This window comes from Hordeum vulgare, chromosome 6H (genome assembly GCF_904849725.1).
Source record: "Hordeum vulgare subsp. vulgare chromosome 6H, MorexV3_pseudomolecules_assembly, whole genome shotgun sequence".
NCBI classification, from domain to species: domain Eukaryota; kingdom Viridiplantae; phylum Streptophyta; class Magnoliopsida; order Poales; family Poaceae; genus Hordeum; species Hordeum vulgare.
In genome coordinates, this window is record NC_058523.1 from 93,689,634 (window position 1) to 93,695,633 (window position 6,000).

A 6,000-nucleotide genomic window follows, 5' to 3' on the forward strand; every position below is an offset into this window, starting at 1 on the left:
GATTCCTTTGCATTAGCTTCTTGTTCAGGGTTGTAGAGCTTTTCGATGGCCTCTGCCTCATATCTTGTTTGACTCTTTTAGATGATTGTAGCTACTTTAAATATTGTAGACAAACTGCTATGTTGCTGTTGAAAACAGATTGCATGTTTGTGTTGATTTGAAGCTTGTGTGGGCATTGTTGATGGTGTGGTGTGTTCCCATGCACCACCCACTTATATTTTGTTGCTTGATCATGTGGCAACCTGGTTACACCAGGGGAGTGCCATTGGAGTGTATTTGTGGCTGATTTGAACCGTAGGTCTCCATATCTTGTTCTGTAGTTTCCGGTTGATCCGTGACTCCGTTCTCTACGTCCTTTATATGTTTTTGCATCGTTTTCTCGTGATGCACATGTTCATGCCATCTTCATGCGTGTCAAGATAACTTAAAATGAGGTTCTATCCAGAATTCAATTAACTCAACTAATGCATATGAAAAGTGACTAGAATAGTGATGCATGCTTCCTTGTTCACACATGCATCATATTGCTTGTTGCATTATGTTGTGTTGGTGTTCATTGGATGTTATCTTATCTTGGGTAGCATCGGGATCAGAGAGCGAGTACGTGGATTCTAGAGAGTACGTGCAGGAAGATCAAGAGCAGTTCCAAGCTGAAGACATCACAGGCAAGATGGCCGCGACCTTGATACCGTATCTAGCTTTGTTATGCTTAGAATCACGTTTCCTTCGATACATGCTCGCTGCCTACCACTTGATATAATGCCACCTGTCTTTGCCATGAACCCAAACACCTCCCTCTCCTAGCAAATGTTGTTTGGCTAAGTAGGCTTGCTCAACCTCTAATGAGTAGCTTTGCTAGTTGCAGGTGCCAGCTGTCTCTTGTGACAACAAGAGTATTTTTTATATCGTTATGTTTAAACTGCTATTCAATCAATGCACCTATATACTTGGTAAATAACGGAAGGCCTAGGCTTTTGCCGGGTGATTTGTTCTGTTGTTGCCGCCTTAGTTTCGGTTACCGGTGTTTGATTCCATAATTGATCGCTCCTAACACAGTCGGGGTTGTTATGGGGACCCCCTTGATAAATCGTGTAGTGTTAAGGCTTATCTGGCAGGACCCAACATTGGTTTTAATCTGCTAATCACCTAACAATAATTTGCATAGGGAATAGATACCCCGAGGATTTAATCAACAACCCGGGCTAGTGCTCCTCATGAGTGTTGGTCCACCCACCTAGTAGTCGACGATGCCACCTCGGGTCAACCTGAGGCATTTGGTTATTGTCCACTATGCATAGACAATGTTGTCCTGAGAACGAGAATGCAGCTCCTATCGGGTCGTCGACACACCGGGAGGTCCTGCTAGAGTTGTCTTACCTTAGCGATATATCTTGCTTATAGGGATTCCGGTGAAACTTTGGGTCTCCTCAAAGTTGAGGTTTTCCTCTAAGGAATCCGACGAGATCACGAGTTTCGTGATAGAGGATGACTCTGCAGCCCGTGGCAGTTTGTGATGGACTAGTTGGAGCACCCCTGGAGCGTTTAATCTTTCGGAAAGCCGTGCCCGCGGTTATGTGGCAAATATGGATATTTTGTTAACATCCGGTTCTAGACAACTTGAATTAACTCTAATAAAAACTGCCAACTGTGTGCGTAACCGTGACTGTCTCCTTCGGAGATCGCTCTTCGATCGAGAACACGGTGGGGTTATGTTTGATGTAGGTAGGTATTCAGGATCACTTAGTGATCAATCTAGTCTTTGATCGCTCGCGTAGACCACCATATAATTACTCTATTCATCGTAAGTTAGCCACCATATATGCTTAGGTTGCTGCAAACCCATACACTAAACCTTCCTCACCTAATAACTTGGCTAGATTCGATACCAAGGTCATTAGATTGCCGAGTCCCCGTGGCTCACAGATTCCTACAAACCCCGACAGGTACAGGTACGCCCGACGCAGGAGATCCTGATGACACCCAGCTAAAGTGGGAGTTCGATGAGGACTCTGGCCGTCTGTATGTGAACTATCGAAAGACTGAGGCCGTGGTCGTGATCGTGGGCTAGCATATGTGATGTGTTAGATCATCTGTTTTCTGTTTAAGTCCGTAGCTGGACCTGCTGCTACTCTGAATAATGTGTGTCTATAAGCTATATGATATATTCTTAACAGATGGCAAGTGTATGCCCTACTTGTTACTCTTTAATTATGTATTGTGATGATTATCCCGTTTGCGAAATGCATAGATGCGCCCCTTTGCCCTTTTGAGGCCTCGCCCCCAAATAAGGAAAGGGCTGCATCTTAGTCGTTACAAAGGTCTTCTTCCACATGGATAGTATGAAGGTCACTTTTATGGAAATTAATCTTCACCCTGGATAGTGTCTCAAAGCAAGATACAATCCATTTCAAATTCCTAGTATGATCCACAAAAACATCCAAGAAAAAAATGATGTAACCTGCGTATTCCGGACAAACAACAACTCCTAGAATAACATGAGTGAAAGTGCGTTATGTCGACTAGAGGGGGATGAATAGGCGATTTTTAGAATTTCATCACTGAGGAAATTCCTTGTGAGGAAAGTCATCAATCATGAACTAAGTGCAGCGGAAATATTACAGGATCAGGTGTGCAAAAACGATTACAACAAAGTACTCGATGAGATTTATAAGATTCAGTTTGCACAGTTCGCAAGTACAGAGTAAGCATGTGAAGATTAACTCAAGTGAAGAATTTTAGGTTGAGGAAATTTAGAGAAAGTCTTCAGACAAATTCTTCAAGCAGTACGGATGAAAGTCTTCAACATACAATAGAGGAAATGAAAGAGTTCAAGAAATAGAACCCGTAGCTTGATGAAGATAGTTGTTGATGACCCAGTTCCAACTGCTATGATAGTTGTACGTCTGGTTCGGAGCGGCTTGGTATTGAAACCAAAGTACACACAGTCCCGGGCACACAGTCCCTACCGTATTCTCCTTCATATAAGGACACACAGTCCTCGTCCAACACTCGTGGTAAGTCTTCAGGGCAGACTTCCAAACCTTCACAAACTCGGTCACCCGACGATCCACAATTGACTGCTGGAGCTCTAGACCATGACGCTTAATTGTCTGGAGGATGCACAGTCCTCAAAGGTAACAAGCGTCGGTTTCACACAGGAACAACTTCTTTAGTGATACACAATCACTTTGGTTTTTGGTTTGGGTTTGGTGTTTTTGGAGTATTTCCTCACTCGATGATTTCTCTCAAAGGCTCTGAGGAATTTGGGTTGCTCTAAATGACAAGTGTCAGTTTCTCTCGGAGCAGCCAACCAAATAGTGGTTGTTTGGGGGGGGGGTGGTGGTGGTGGCTATTTATAGCCTGGGAGCATCCCGACATGATTTGACATAAATGCCCTTAAATAATATGACTGTTGGGTGGATAAGATCAGTGAGGTGGCGTGAGGCGCGGCAACTGTTGGAACTTTCAACTGTGAAAGTCCTCATGTCTCTCATATTCCTCACTTTGAGGCTTTGGCAGATTTAGGCTTGGATTGAGCATCATGAGGATATTCATTCCGTAGTTTTACCTCGACCCCCTTTAACAACACGGTATTTCTATGACTCAAGAGTAAAGAAAATGAAACACAAAGAGTAAATCTTCACTCTTCAAAGTCTTTAGAGTGTTTTCTTCAAGACACATTGAATTCCTCATCTTCAATATCTTCATGAGGACTATCAATTTCATCACAATTTATTCGTGATCAAAGTCTTCAAGGAAGGACCAAAGTCTTCACCGGAAGACATACATTTTTAGGGGTCGATATTCATCGGATAACTCAAACTACTCAACGACTTATAGAGCCTATGTACACTCACAAACATATTAGTCTCTTAACCTATAAGTCTTCAAACCACCAAAATCACTAAGGGGCACTAGATGCACTTACAATATCCCCCTTTTTGGTGGTTGATGAAAATTAGGTTAAGTTTTCAACGGGAATAATAATATGAAATGTAAGTACATAGTTTGAGGAATTTGAAATCAAGATACAGAGAAACTCCCCCTGAAGATGTGCATATTTTAAGGAATTTGCTTTGCACAACAGATGCACGTTGATGATTTATATCATGGAGATCTCCCCCTGTATCTTGCAATTCATGCATGCATTTAACATATAGTATGAGGAATTAAAAATGCATGATGAAAAATGGTGTCCGACGAATTTCAGCATGCCGGCATTAATAGACTTTGAGGAATAAGCATGCGAAGAAAAACGTTCAAAAGAGTCAGAACACCATCGGGCTTAAGTTACAACTCATTACATCAAAAACTTCAGAAGAGCCAAGAGTTTGTAACTTAATAGAGTTTATAAGCCCATAGTGAATCCCGCTTGAAGACTAACTCTCAGATTTCTCCCTCTTTGTCATCAAGCCATGAAAAGGGACAAAACTGAGTACTAATGCCCTTGAAAAAATTCACTTCTTTGTAGATGTAGAGGCGTGAGCATCCTTGGAGACATGCTTCTTCCTTGGATCAGTTGTAGTGTCCTCTAGTTCTTCATCTGATCCTGTAGTGCGAAATGAAGAAAATGACCTGTCCTCTGCTACTGCAACAAAAGACCTTCCGACGGCGCCAGAAACAAGCGTGCTGACGGGAGACTATTCTTGTCTTGATACTCCTCAGCAACGGCACCAGGAATCCTTTTGCTACGGCTACGCCTTTAGGGACTTCCTTGGCAAATATGCAAAGGATTCCCCCGTGGCCTTGGATCCTTGCGTTGGTGTTCCCTCAAAGCGGAAAGGGTGATGTAGCACAGCGGCGGTAAGTATTTCCCTCAGTTTTGAGAACCAAGGTATCGATCCAGTGAAGGAATATCACAAGTACATGCACAAACACAGAGAGCTTGCACCCAATGCTATGAAGGGGTTGTCAATCCCTTATAGATTGTTTGCCAAGTGAGAACTGAAAGCAACAAAGAAACAAAGCAAAGTAAAAGCGAAAGTGGAAACGATAGGTGTGAGTAGACCCGGGGGCCGTAGTGTTCACTAGTGGCTTCTCTCATGAAAGCAAGTAGACGGTGGGTGAACGAATTACCGTGGAGCAATTGATAGAACCGCGCAAAGTCATGACGTTATCTATGGCAATGATTATATCTATAGGCATCACATCCAAAACAAGTAGACAGATACTTTCTGCATCTACTACTATTACTCCACACGTCGACCGCTATCCAGCATGCATCTAGTGTATTAAGTTCATGAGAATAGAGTAACGCCTTAAGCAAGATGACATGATGTAGATGGACAATCTCATATCTACGATAAAAGCCCATCTTGTTACCCTTGATGGCAACAACACGATGCGTGCCTTGCTGCCCTTTCTGTCACTTGGAAAGGTCACCACACGGTATGAACCTAAAACCAAGCACTTCTCCCATTGCAAGAATCATAGATCTAGTTGGCCAAACAAAACCCAAGACTCGGAGAGACTTACAAGGATATCAAATCATGCATATAAGAAATCAACAAAGACTCAAATATATATCATAGATAATCTGATCACAAATCCACAATTCATCCGATCTCGACAAACACACCGCCAAAGAGGATTACATCGGATAGATCTCCATGAAGATCATGGAGAACTTTGTATTGAAGATCCAAGAGAGAGAAGAAGCCATCTAGCTACTAACTACAGACCCGTAGGTCTGAAGTGAACTACTCACGAGTCATTGGAGGGGCGATGATGTTGATGAAGAAGCCCTCCAACTCCAAAGTCCCCTCCGGCAGGGCACCGGGAAAGGTCTCCAGATGAGATCTCGCGGAAACGGAAGCTTGGTGCGGTGGAAAAGTGTTTTTGTGGATGCCTTGATTTTTTCTGGATTTTTAGGGAATTTATAGGCCAAAGACCTAGGGCAGGGGAGCACCAGGGGGCCACAAGCTTGGTTGCCGCGACCTCCCCCCTGGCCGCGGCAACAGGGCTTGTGGGCCCCTTGTGGGCCCACTTGCTTGGCCCTCA